The following is a 15,133-nucleotide window of genomic DNA, read 5'->3' as shown; positions in this document are numbered from 1 at the left end:
GGAATCTGTTTTGAGTATATGAGTTCACAACAACAAAAAATGTGCTGATAAATAGCAATAATGAAAACATGTACATTTCTGTGTCAATGTCAAGAGAAGTGGTGTGGGTTGCTAGAGTTATTTTCATGTCGCATGTTTGCTTGTGCTGTTCAAAAGACAACCGATAAGTGGTGGTTTTAAAGAGATAACAAAGAACACGAATGAACATATAACTATGTACAGAAAAAAGGTTTGTTGTTTTATGAATATGCAATTACAAATGTTATTGCTTATGTAAACAGTACATGTATATGGCTATTTGTACATGATTGGTATTTAATTGTTTGTCTAATGTCAAGTGGCAAATGTTTCATGACTATTCAATACAAGTTCATTCTGACAGCACATTTCGTCCGTTTTTATCGAAGTTTCAACCTCAATAAAGTCTATTTTGTATTGAAATAGTTATCACCGATTGAACAATTTTACTATCGATGTTATAAACAAATTTTTAAACTTGCCAATTATCTAGTATATTATCAATTAACAATTCGACAGCTCTCAGTTTTGAAAGTTTTCGATCTTTAAGTTCGTGTACAGTGTAGATGAATGGAAATAATAATGCTTTAAAATAGTAGTCCTTCTTTGTGGTAAAATAACACTTTTATCAGTTTGGACAGTTTCCGAGACCTAATCACGTGAACATTATTCTTTACGATGAGAGACTTCACTGCTGATGACTGATCTTTACATTTCCTTTTTAGTAGAATGTGTTCCCATATAGAACACACCTTGTATTAGTTAACCAAAACTTGCAAGGTTCTAGATTGCTTTATAAGCATATGGTCTTGGTATTCTTTTAATACCAGATAGGTGGTATGGTATTATCTGTTTCTGTGATATACTTATAAGAAAGAGTAGTTCGAATACCACGTCAACAACGATTCTATGAAGGAGGGTTTGGATGGGGGGTCCTTCATTTCCGTATTCTTTAATTTTTCAGGCCATTTTCTCTATTCCTTATACTTTTTTCCCATTATTCTCTAATCTTTATATTTCAGCACCTCATTATTCTCTATTCTTAATTTTTTTGTCCATTTTTCTCTATTCTTTATACTTTTTGTCCATTATTCTTTATTCTGTAAAACCCCATCTACACCCTCATGAAATATATTTTCTATTACGGTAGTTAACTTTTGTCGGACTATTGGGTCGTCAGAATAATGGGGTGTCGGACCAGTGGGGTGTCGGACTAATGGGGTGTCGTAATGTCGGGGCGACCCCGCCTAGTGTTGCCTTTCCTCGTCAGTATAATCTAGAGTTGTAACACAGTACATGATATATTAGGCATGAAGATGGAATTTATTGCAGATTAGCTAAATTATCTGTTGTATAGGATCGTAAGATGCAGTCACAGAAATAATTATTTGATAAGTACGTCTAAATAAGTGACAACTCTACGACAGATCCATCCATTGGATGATCAGCAGTGAAGGTGATACACGGCTGAAAACATATTATATTCATAATGACTCCGCACAACAATGTTAAATTTTCAAAATATATATATATAAAATGTCTGAAAAACCTTACCATCACTATCATAGACCACAACGAGGGTCAAGGGCCGACAGACTTGCTCGGGAAAGTTTTTGGATAGGCAGTTTCTGCGCGTACCCGCATGCGGGTGCGGGTACGAATAGTCAAATTGCCATTCGTAGGCTACGCGTACCCTCATCCGGTTTTATAATAAAATGCCATCGAATCGGGAATGAAACGTGAAATATATACAGAAATTATCGATAATATGGGGATTTCGTGTAGAACGAGCGAAGAGTATGAAAAATAATATTTTCAAATTGTATTTATTAGTTAATAATACATAATAAACATTGCAAATTAAATGCACACTGATTGAAAATGAAAATAATGCCTCCGAGTTCAATTTTCTATTTCTGTTTTCTTTTTACTTATTTTGCTATTTTTGCTTTTTTATTATTATTATCAATGTGCCACCCGCATTAAAAAAAAATGAAAATATCAGCATGAAAACTTTAAATAGTGAATATATAATGCAAAGGCATATATTATATACCTGTAAACATGAAAAAAAAATTAATACTATTATTAAATGTAAATTCAAATTTAAAGACTTAAATTTTACTGAATTTGAAAAATACCTATATGAGATTTAAAATTAATCTTTGAGTAAAATGTAAAACAGAACTGAAATTTTAAAATATCTTAAACGACTAAAATTAAAGCTTGTGTGTCTATATAAAAATAAAAGAAGCAAGTTATAAAGGCGTCAAATTAAACCAATTTTAAAAGATTCATGTAAGTAAATTAAGATTTGGAACAAATTTTAAATATCCAATAGGATTGTTTTGGCACATATTTCAAATGTTGACAGTCCAAACAACAATCACAGGCCAAAGATTCCTGATCGTGTAGGTTTTTTTGACATTTGATACATGTCCATTCGCATGATTCTCTTCTTTAGTTGATCCGAATTTTAAGTTGCTTCCACGCTTCAGAGGTAAAATATTTTTTGATGCGCAGAAGGTTTACATTTTCGTCAAATATTTTGTTATTTATTAACGAAGCTTCTAGAAGATTATTGGCATCGGCCTTTGTTTTATCAGAAATAATGTATTCGGCCTTTTTCCTGTCGAACTTGTTTAGAATTTTTCAAGTTGCCTCCGTGAATATAGGAAAAATTTATTCTGTTAAACTTTAATTCCTCTTTTATTTTTGTGTTTCCAGTTCTTCTTTTCTCTGCGGCTGCAATTGACTCCGAGTTTCTTTTATACAATTGTATAAAATTAATCGACTGATAGTTTTGAACAAATTGTTCCTATTCGTGATAACTTTGAAATGTCTTCCCCACATGTATATCACTCTCTTCCGTTTTAAGAATATTTATTAACTGAGAAAAACTGTTCACTTATCTATATATAAATATTTATGAAACTTCTAAGTAGTTTTAATCAATGTATTCACTAATTGCGATAATTTCACGTTTCATTCCCGATCCGATGCCATTTTATTATAAAACCAGATGCGGGTACGCGTAGCCTACGAACGGCAATTTGGCTATTCGTACCCACATGCGGGTACGCGCAGACACTGCCTTTTGGATAAGGAAGTTTAGGACAGTTTCCCCAGAGGGCATTTATGAAAAAACATAGAATGAGTAACTACCATCACTTGTTTCCAGTAATTCAGGCTTCAGTACGGTGACATCCATTATTCCGACATCCCATTATTCCGACAGTGGTGTGGGTTGCTAGAGTTATTTTCATGTCGCATGTTTGCTTGTGCTGTTCAAAAGACAATCGATAAGTGGTGGTTTTAAGAGATAACAAAGAACACGAATGAAAATAACTATGTACAGAAAAAAGGTTTGTTGTTTTATGAATATGCAATTACAGTACATGTATATGGCTATTTGTACATGATTGATATTTAATTGTTTGTCTAATGTCAAGTGGCAAATGTTTCATGACTATTCAATACAAGTTCATTCTGACAGCACATTTCATCCGTTTTTATCGAAGTTTCAACCTCAATAAAGTCTATTTTGTATAGAAACAATTATCATCGATTGAACAATTTTACTATCGATGTTGTAAACAAACTTTTAAACTTGCCAATTTTCGAGTATATTATCAATTAACAATTCGACAGCTCTCAGTTTTGAAAGTTTTCGATCTTTATGTTCGTGTACAGTGTAGATGAATGGAAATAATAATGCTTTAAAATAGTAGTCCTTCTTTGTGGTAAAATAACACTTTTATCAGTTTGGACAGTTTCCGAGACCTAATCACGTGAACATTATTCTTTACGATGAGAGACTTCACTGCTGATGACTGATCTTTACATTTCCTTTTTAGTAGAATGTGTTCCCATATAGAACACACCTTGTATTAGTTAACCAAAACTTGCAAGGTTCTAGATTGCTTTATAAGCATATGGTCTTGGTATTCTTTTAATACCAGATAGGTGGTATGGTATTATCTGTTTCTGTGATATACTTATAAGAAAGAGTAGTTCGAATACAACGTCAACAACGATTCTATGAAGGAGGGTTTGGATGGGGGTCCTTCATTTCCGTATTCTTTAATTTTTCAGGCCATTTTCTCTATTCCTTATACTTTTTTCCCATTATTCTCTAATTTTTATATTTCAGCACCTCATTATTCTCTATTCTTAATTTTTTTGTCCATTTTTCTCTATTCTTTATACTTTTTGTCCGTTATTCTTTATTCTGTAAAACCCCATCTACACCCTCATGAAATATATTTTCTATTACGGTAGTTAACTTTTGTCGGACTATTGGGTCGTCAGAATAATGGGGTGTCGGACCAGTGGGGTGTCGGACTAATGGGGTGTCGTAATGTCGGGGCGACCCCGCCTAGTGTTGCCTTTCCTCGTCAGTATAATCTAGAGTTGTAACACAGTACATGATATATTAGGCATGAAGATGGAATTTATTGCAGATTAGCTAAATTATCTGTTGTATAGGATCGTAAGATGCAGTCACAGAAATAATTATTTGATAAGTACGTCTAAATAAGTGACAACTCTACGACAGATCCATCCATTGGATGATCAGCAGTGAAGGTGATTCACGGCTGAAAACATATTATATTCATAATGACTCCGCACAACAATGTTAAATTTTCAAAATATATATATATAAAATGTCTGAAAAACCTTACCATCACTATCATAGACCACAACGAGGGTCAAGGGCCGACAGACTTGCTCGGGAAAGTTTTTGGATAGGCAGTTTCTGCGCGTACCCGCATGCGGGTGCGGGTACGAATAGTCAAATTGCCATTCGTAGGCTACGCGTACCCTCATCCGGTTTTATAATAAAATGCCATCGAATCGGGAATGAAACGTGAAATATATACAGAAATTATCGATAATATGGGGATTTCGTGTAGAACGAGCGAAGAGTATGAAAAATAATATTTTCAAATTGTATTTATTAGTTAATAATACATAATAAACATTGCAAATTAAATGCACACTGATTGAAAATGAAAATAATGCCCCCGAGTTCAATTTTCTATTTCTGTTTTCTTTTTACTTATTTTGCTATTTTTGCTTTTTTATTATTATTATCAATGTGCCACCCGCATTAAAATATAATGAAAATATCAGCATGAAAACTTTAAATAGTGAATATATAATGCAAAGGCATATATTATATACCTGTAAACATGAAAAAAAAATTAATACTATTATTAAATGTAAATTCAAATTTAAAGACTTAAATTTTACTGAATTTGAAAAATACCTATATGAGATTTAAAATTAATCTTTGAGTAAAATGTAAAACAGAACTGAAATTTTAAAATATCTTAAACGACTAAAATTAAAGCTTGTGTGTCTATATAAAAATAAAAGAAGCAAGTTATAAAGGCGTCAAATTAAACCAATTTTAAAAGATTCATGTAAGTAAATTAAGATTTGGAACAAATTTTAAATATCCAGTAGGATTGTTTTGGCACATATTTCAAATGTTGATAGTCCAAAATAACAATCACAGGCCAAAGATTCCTGATCGTGTAGGTTTTTGACATTTGATACATGTCCATTCGCATGATTCTCTTCTTTAGTTGATCCGAATTTTAAGTTGCTTCCACGCTTCAGAGGTAAAATATTTTTTGATGCGCAGAAGGTTTACATTTTCGTCAAATATTTTGTTATTTATTAACGAAGCTTCTAGAAGATTATTGGCATCGGCCTTTGTTTTATCAGAAATAATGTATTCGGCCTTTTTCCTGTCGAACTTGTTTAGAATTTTTCAAGTTGCCTCCGTGAATATAGGAAAAATTTATTCTGTTAAACTTTAATTCCTCTTTTATTTTTGTGTTTCCAGTTCTTCTTTTCTCTGCGGCTGCAATTGACTCCGAGTTTCTTTTATACAATTTTATAAAATTAATCAACTGATAGTTTTGAACAAATTGTTCCTATTCGTGATAACTTTGAAATGTCTTCCCCGCATGTATATCACTCTCTTCCGTTTTTAGAATATTTATTAACTGAGAAAAACTGTTCACTTATCTATATATAAATATTTATGAAACTTCTAAGTAGTTTTAATCAATTTATTCACTAATTGCGATAATTTCCGTATATATTTCACGTTTCATTCCCGATCCGATGCCATTTTATTATAAAACCAGATGCGGGTACGCGTAGCCTACGAACGGCAATTTGGCTATTCGTACCCACATGCGGGTACGCGCAGACACTGCCTTTTGGATAAGGAAGTTTAGGACAGTTTCCCCAGAGGGCATTTATGAAAAAACAAAGAATGAGTAACTACCATCACTTGTTTCCAGTAACTCAGGCTTCAGTACGGTGACATCCATTATTCCGACATCCCATTATTCCGACAGCCCATTACTCCGACATCCCATTATTCCGACATCCCATTATTCCGATACCTTATTATTCCGACACTGCATCTGTCGTAAGTGAATGGGTAAATTTTCTCCAAATATATATAAGAAGATGTGGTATGAGTGCCAATGAGACAACTCTCCATCCAAGTCACAATTTGTAAAAGTAAACCATTATAGGTCAAAGTACGGCCTTCAACAGGCAGCCTTGGTTCATATCGAACAGCAAGCTATAAAGGGCCTCTAAAATGACTAGTGTTAAACCATTCAAACAGGAAAACCAACGGTCTAATCTATATAAAAAACGAGAAACGAGAAACACTTATGAACCACATCAACAAAAGACAACCACTGAACATCAGGTTCCTTATTTAGGACAGGTGCAAACAAATGCAGCGGGTTTAAACGTTTTAATAGGCGCCAACCTTCACCCTACCTGAAACAAAAGTGTAACATTACAACATAGAAAGACACACTATAAAATATCAATTGAAATGGCTTAACTCAAACAAAAGACATATTAACAATCAAAGCATCGTTGATGTTGTGATCCAGCCATATTCATAGCTAGTCTGATATTCTTTCTGACCATACTTTTTTCTAATTTGTTTTCTCTTTTCATTTCCAATCTTACTGTAAAATTTCTATGGTATTGTCCAAAGGTAGGGAATTTCGCAATATTGATGCAAATATAGATATATATACTGGTCTTTCAATTTTAGACTCTGTCAGATTTTATTTTTGACAAGAATGGAAAGGAAAATCGTCAAACAAGAAATCTATTTTTATTTGCATTAATAATGACAGGTTTAATAATTTCCAGAAAGAGGCCTTATAAATGCACTTTCTCAACAACAAAAATTAAAACAAATAATAACTATTTTTTATCTAAATTGGTGTTCATTCTTCATTAAGAAAAAATACATTTCCTGTATTCAAATCTGAATGTACAAATACCAAATGCTGAGATATTTCCAATTACTGTTAAACAGCAATGTAATGGGATATAAATGTAAAACAAACAAATAAATTTTATTGCAGAAAATGCTCATGTAAGAGTTATGCAATTTTGTTTAATATTTCAACCAAATTTCTGATAATTGTACATGTAACTAATTAATTAGAACTTGATTATTGACTGGTTAGTAAGGATAAAGGAATATATGGTCCCCCTGAGCTCCTGCATTTAAAACCATGTTGCAACATTGCAAAGTTTTAAGATATCCAGTTACCTTTAAAGAATAATGATAAGATCCGAAATAAGGTAATTTTAAACTGTGAAGGAAAACTTATGTATATATGATGAATTGTTCTAAACCCCAACCCTTTTACATAAGTCTTATAAAATAACCTTCTCATTATAAATTCTGATGTACGTATAGCACCTTTAACTAACAATTATAAGAAAGTGTAATTTAAGACCACTTAAATTTTAAGTTCTTATTTGTAAATATATACAGTTCTTACTTAACTTGTTCTTACACCTCAGCACATTATGAATATTATTTTTAAAATTTTATGATGACAGTCCTATGAATTAATTATAGTATTAATTATTTAGTAATTGTTATTGCCTAAATTCAGTCATCTGTACATAATTAAATGTTTTCTTATGTTCTAAGGTGTATATAGTTGCTACAATTATACCCTATGGGTAGTGCTCCACAATTAATGGAGGAATATACAAGAAAATGAACTGAACTGACTTATGTCAGATGATAATGGCACAGATTTTACAGGTAAAATAAAGTTTGCTTGCATTTTTTATACATATTTTTTTCATTTTAATTATTTTTTTTTTTTAAAAACCACATCAGATTAATCATTCAGCTAGGTAGCAAAATTACAGAATATTTTAATTTAGTGTAGATCAGAATAAATAATACATTTGTAGGTTTACTATTGAGGTCAAGAATGTGTGTTTTCAGTGAGGTGTGTAATAAATTGTGTCTATTTAATTATGTAACAGGTCATGAGATATTAACTGTTTTGAATTAAGCCTGGGGTTGTTTCTAATTAATGCTTATTTGAAAATAATGACAGTTAATAATCATTCTGACTCTTACCTGCCTATGGAAAAAAATGGAGTAATACCATTTCATAAAAGTGTGGGAATCAACTTAGATATATTAATACACATGTTGACCTACATTTCAATGAACACTAATTTACACAAGCACAAGATACTAATATAATACTTTCAAAATTCTTATCAACTGATTCAATTGATGTACAAATACTTTTTCAAATTAATTCATAAATAGTAAATCATCATAAATTTTGATTTAGAAAGGAACTATATGCAAGTGTATATCTAAAATAAAGTCACTATTCGACCAATCTTTTCTTAATTTAAGGGCAAATAACATGTCAAAAGTTTGCAGTTGATGATTAAAATGGTGTAGAAAGTTTCTGCAAGTCATAAAAACACATAATTAGTTTCATGATATGTCTTTAACTTAGTATTCTGCACTATCTCCAAAACCAGAGTGATCGTATAGATCCAGCATGGCTGAATCAAAAACAAGTGAGCATACACTGAGCGAATAAATTTGATCTATGACACAATGTAAATACAAAGTTAATAAAACAAGGGGGTTAGATTTAAAACAATATCAGAAAGATAACCATAACCTTGGACAAAATGCCGCCAAATAAAATAACGTACACAGGTAAATAAAAATAATTTTGTTGTACGGTATACATGGAGTACGGAAATAAATTTTTACAAAATAAATAATTTTGTTGTTCCTAGTACGAGAAAAAAAGACCAAATCCGTTCTCGATAATATTTGTGATTGTCCATTCAGATTCCAATTATTCTTCTCATGCAGGATATTTGTCTCAGTGCCTTAGAGTTGATAATCATGCTTATTGCAACTGATGAGTCCTTATCCTCGTTCCCCCTTTTCGTTTTACGGGTTCGGGTATTTTATTTGTCTTTATATTTCGGCGTTTGTGTGTCCATTGTCATTCTGTGCTGTTCTAGTCCCCGGTTTTGTTTTTGTCTCTTGACTCTCGGTTTTCCCCCTTACGTATCAAGGGAGTGAAATTTCACCACTATTAACTACATAAATAAATATATTAGAGTTGGATAACCCTACCCGTCCTCTTCGGTCGTAACACTTGCAACTCCGTGTATCTCTCAACTAAGTGTTATTTAATTTTGTCGCGGAAAATGGCGACAAATGAAGCGTCAGTTTAAAATAAGGAAAATCACGAGTCAAATAAAAACCCAGGGCCCAGGAAAAAATAGATGACAAATAGGACGAACAAGGTTCTCCAAAAAGATGAGCAACTAGTGCTCCTACCAAGACACCCACCGTGCGTTTGATGAATGTCATGTTCGGGAACATGAATCCACGAAATACATAGACAGTACGCGGCACTTCCATACATAACGGTCGTTCAGACATAGAGATGACACTTAATATATATTTAGGGGTATATCCCGAGCTTATCGTAAAATCTAGAAAAAAACATGCCACTTTAGTTATACAGGTGGGGTGGGGGAGCTGGGGAGTTATCGAAGGACAAAAAAGTACACGCGAACAATTGCATGTACAACAGGGATAGCAAATAGTCCCTTGAGGGCGAGGGTCCTGATGAAGTGAGTGTAAAATAACAAGATATATAAGCGAAATATGTGCATGGAAAATAACAATACAAACACAAGTAAAACATAAGAGTTTGATATGTTCTGTATAGTTTTTTATAGGCCCTTCACCATCTGTGTGAACGTTTCAAACAATATTCATGACTCGAATGTAGTTTCTACTTCCTCTGGAAATTTCAGGGCTGTAGATCTATTATAAAGATCCAGACCAGAGCCCCTTTACTTTTCCTAAAATAGATTGTATGCAGTGATCCCCTGATTATGCAAATTTTATGGTAATGACCAATTGATGGAAATCTTAGAAATCTTCTTTGGTGGACAACATGTGATTTCTAAAAAAAAAAAAAAGCAGTCAATGGTACGTTGTACAGCATCTTAACCGAGATCATCCAATCAGCTTAAATCATTATAATCGTCCGAAATTCGTAAATCTTTAAGTCACCGACCATTTATCTTTTGTGAGGGAGGGAGATTTTTTTTTCTTAATTGTTTGATTTGAAAAAAAAATATCTTATTCATAAATAAATCCCCAAAAAAGTGTTTGATTTGAACGCTGTGTACCTGTTGAATAAATATTGTTTCTAAACAAATATTACTTTCTTGAAATAATTTGCTTCTGCTGCTAACTATTTAAAATCTTTTTTTTGCCTTGTATTTTTTTTGGAAAAAAATAGACTCTAGAAAAAAAAACTATGCATCCCCCCTCTTACAATAGTTGAATGTCGATGCCTTGGTATTCCCATTTATTCTATGTGCGGGTTATTTCGAGCTATAGGGACATCTCGGACCATAACAAACTTGGACCATTGCTAACTGGGACTTCTTTTTTATTGAATTTAATTGGCTGTCATGCAAGGAACCAAGCATGCCCCCAAACAGTTGTATCCAAAGATGTCCAACAACATTAATATAGTTGTATGCAGAAATTGTCCTGGGATCCGTAGCAAAATGTTAATTTTTTTCACGAAAGACAAGAAAATAGAGACAGGGTAATTTGTCGTAACCCCAGCGTATATTCTTTTATTGAAAATGTGTCAACGGAGCCTCCACCACCACTTAGGTCAATATTCTTAATGCATGGCTGTATGTATCACAATGGATTCTTTTTCATTTTTATATTTTGGTGAAAAACAATCATTAAAACACAAAATCCAATGGAGGTCAATATATATACGTTGGTTTAAATAGTTTTAAGTGTCTATTGTTTGTTCTTGTGTAATATAAAAGTAAGGATATGTGGTTTGCTTGCCAATGGGACAACTACCACCAAAGTTCAAATGAAGTGGATATAAGCAATTATAGGCAACCGTACGGCCTTCAATAATGAGAAAACCCCATACCGTATAATGCTATAAATGGTCCACACATGAAAAATATGAAACAATTCAATTGAGAAAAATAACGGCCTAATTTATAATAAAACAACGTGGCAGGGTATTTTTATACATCCCTCATTACAACAAAAACACCAAGTACAGATCTGAGAATACTTGCAGTTACTGAAACTAGTTCAAAGCTAAAAACACCTAATAAAAAAATCATGTATCTAAGACACTGTGTGTCTGTCTTGTCCAACGTTAGTCTTTGGCAAATGATTTCCCTTCTACTGGACTTAACGCTTGGTTTGTCTACCATTCATTGGTTAAGTCAAAAAAATTGTTGAGGCCATCTGACTGTGCATAACACTAAAAGAATAGATTTTTTGCATGGTAATTTTAGAGTAAACTGGCGTCAATGTCTCTTAAAAATGCGCGTGATGCTGAAGGTCAATTTCAAAATGCGAATATTGAAGAAAACAGATACTACTATTATTGACAATATCTTAATTGAATTGTTTCATATTTTTCATGTCTGGACCATTTATAGCTTTATACGGTATGGGGTTTCCTCATTGTTGAAGGCTGTACGGTTGCCCATAATTGCTTACATCCACTTCATTTGAACTTTGGTGGTAGTTGTCTCATTGGCAAGCAAACCACATACCCTTACTTTTATATTACACAAGGACAAACAATAGACACTTAAAACTAGGTGGCCGAGTGATCTAGAGCGCTGGACAGAGTGCAGGCAGTGTTGTCACGACATCCGATTAGCATGAATTCGAATCCCGGCGAGGGAAGAACAAAAATTGGATGGATCTGTCCTAGAGTTGTCACTTGTTTAGACGTACTTAAAAATGACAATAACTCCAATAAGATGTCAATTGCCAATTTTGGTCATGTTGACTTATTTGTATATCTTTCTTTGCTTGATATTTTTGCTGTTTACAGTATGTCTCAATCTATAATGATATTCAAGATAATAAACAAAAAATGCAAAATTTCCTTTCCTCCGCTCCAAAATTTATTTCACCCAGGCCTGTATAATGCTGGAAATGCCTTTAAATGTTTTTTAACACCCATCAAAAACAATTTGGGCAAGGGTCTTGACCCCGACTAACCTGTCTGGTCTGGGGGCATTCACCCGATATAAGTATGCTGAAAGAAAATATATAATAATGGTTTTTAGAAAAAGTAACACTGAATAATTCTGAGAATGGAACATATCAAGGAGGAATTATTAGCAACCCTCCACCCCCTTAAAAAAATCAAGTCATCCCATTGTAGTCTTACAGTAGTTATATTGAAGACCACTTATCATTATTTAAATTAGTTTTCAGGTTGTGACTATTTGAAATTGTTTTTTTGCATTTTTCCCAAAGACTTCTATAGTAAACACCTATATTCTATTTTTAACCATGGTGACAATGTTGGTTGTAGGGCAGGGTCATCAGATATATTTTTCAACCAAGATACTCTAATAATAACTATGGCTATGTTTAATTCCATTTGGCCAAGTAGATTAAGAGAAGAAGATTTTTGTAAAAGATTACAAAAATTTACGAAAAATAGTGAAAAATTGACTTTAAAGGGCAATAACTCCTGGAAGGGGCCATCTGACAATTTTGGTCATATTGACTTTTTTGTAGATTTTACTTTAATTCAGGGGCAGCAACCCAACAACGGGTTGTCTGATTTGTCTGAAAATTTTAGGGCAGATAGATCTTGACCTGATGAACAATTTTACCCTTCAGATTTGCTCTAAATGCTTTGGATTCAGAGATATAAGCCAAAATCTACATTCTACCCCTATGTTCTATTTTTAGCCATGGCGGTCATCTTGGTTGGTAGGCGGGGTCTTCGGATACATTTTTTAAAACAAAATATCCTAAGGATGATTTAGGCCAAGTTTGGTTCAATTTGGCCCATTAGTTTCAGAGGAGAAGATTTTTGTAAAAGTTAACGAACGACGACGGACACCAAGCGAGGAGAAAAGCTCACTTGACCCTTTGGGTCAGGTGAGCTAAAAAGTGAGGTTAAATAATAGTTCTTTAATCCAAACAAATTTTAGATCTAAGGAAGTTAAATAATAACATTTACAGTAACAATTTTCAGACCTCAAACTTTACGATTCTTAGGGGGTTTTCCCTTGAGAGATGTTGACCTGAATTTTCCTACATATTTACTGATTTATGGATTAGTATATAGGAATCGAATTTACGACCATGAAGAGTACGGTAAGAACTAACTCTTTGTTTGATTGTCTTTTTGACAAGCAACTTAGATAAAAATCCCCTTTTTTGGAGAAAGAACACTTCACAACAAACAATGCTGTTTTAGAAATCTATATAAAAATAAGAAGATGTGGTATGATTGCTTAAATGAGACAACTCTCCACAACAGACCAAATGACATAGAAATTAACAATTATAGGTCACCGTACGGCCTTCAACAATGAATAAAACCCATACCACATAGTCAGCTATAAATGACAAATGTAAAACAATTCAAACGAGAAAACTAACAGCCTAATTTCTATACAAAATAATGAACGAAAAACAAATATGTAACACAGCAACAAACGACAACCACTGAATTACAGGATCCTGACTTGGGACAGGCACATACTAAAGTCATACATACAGAATGTGGCGGGGTTAAACATGTTTAACGGGCGCCCCCCCCCCCCCCCCCCTCCCCTAACCTGGGACAGTGGTGTAACAGTACAACATAAGAACAAACTATAAAAATCAGTTGAAAAAGGCTTAACTCATCATATGGATACAAATAGAACTACATCCAACAAAAACACAGAGTAGACGTGGCCGGGTACTTGTTTATCCCAACAACAAAAAGGACACTAAGTACCTGGAGATGTTTTGAGGTTCATTGCCTCTAAAATGCTATTTTAATGCTATTTGTACAACCTTTTGAGTCCCCCTGATAAAGGAGTTACTTTTCCTCTAGAGTTTCACATAATAAAAGCACAAATAAAACAACTTGTACAAATCTAGTCCAAATAATGACGTCTTGAAAGGCTGTTTTATTTTTTTGCTTTGACGCCTTCCTGCAGGCGGGAAGGCGTCAAGGCAAAAAAATAAAATAGCCTTTTAAGGCGTCATAATTATTTGGACTAGTACAAATCTATCTTCGAACAAATAGAGCAAAATACATGTACTCTACTTTTATCTTCAATACCAAAAATAAACGGGTAACAGGTTTATTGTTTACTTAAAAGGCTTGCTAAGTTGCTTATATCAATTTATGTGGCTAGAGTTAAGAGTTTGACACAAAAAACAAGGGATCAGCGCCCACTTCAAAAGCCTCTCCATGTGTGGGCGATTAAGTGTCGTACTTATAATCAGAGGCGGATTAAGGGGAGCGGCACCCCCCTTAAGATGCTACATGTATGGTTAATCCGGTATCGGGTCTGTTCGCTCCCAAACACATTCGCACCCTACACGTTCGTCCCCCTGGATTCGTTCGCACCCTATTTTTTTTATTCAAATACAGGTTGAATTAGATGTATTTTCAGATGTATATATCAATATATCTATATTGTCATGAAAAGTTCGTGATTTTTTTAAATGAAATATTTTTTAAGGTGATTACATGTTTAATTATTAAATGTTAATTATTTATGATTACTATTAATTGGTATTTACAAAGCTAATTAGGTATTATTGTAATGTGTTTGAAAATCATGATTGCTGTTATAACTTGCTTTGGTGTAAAGTGAAAGAAAAGGGAGTAAAAACAATGAAGATTTTAAATAGAAAAGACCAGAAAACATGAAA

This window comes from Mytilus californianus, unplaced genomic scaffold (assembly GCF_021869535.1).
Source record: "Mytilus californianus isolate M0D057914Y unplaced genomic scaffold, xbMytCali1.0.p SCAF_25, whole genome shotgun sequence".
NCBI lineage: Eukaryota > Metazoa > Mollusca > Bivalvia > Mytilida > Mytilidae > Mytilus > Mytilus californianus.
The sequence above is the reverse complement of the archived record's forward strand: the minus strand, read 5'-3'. Positions refer to the sequence as shown.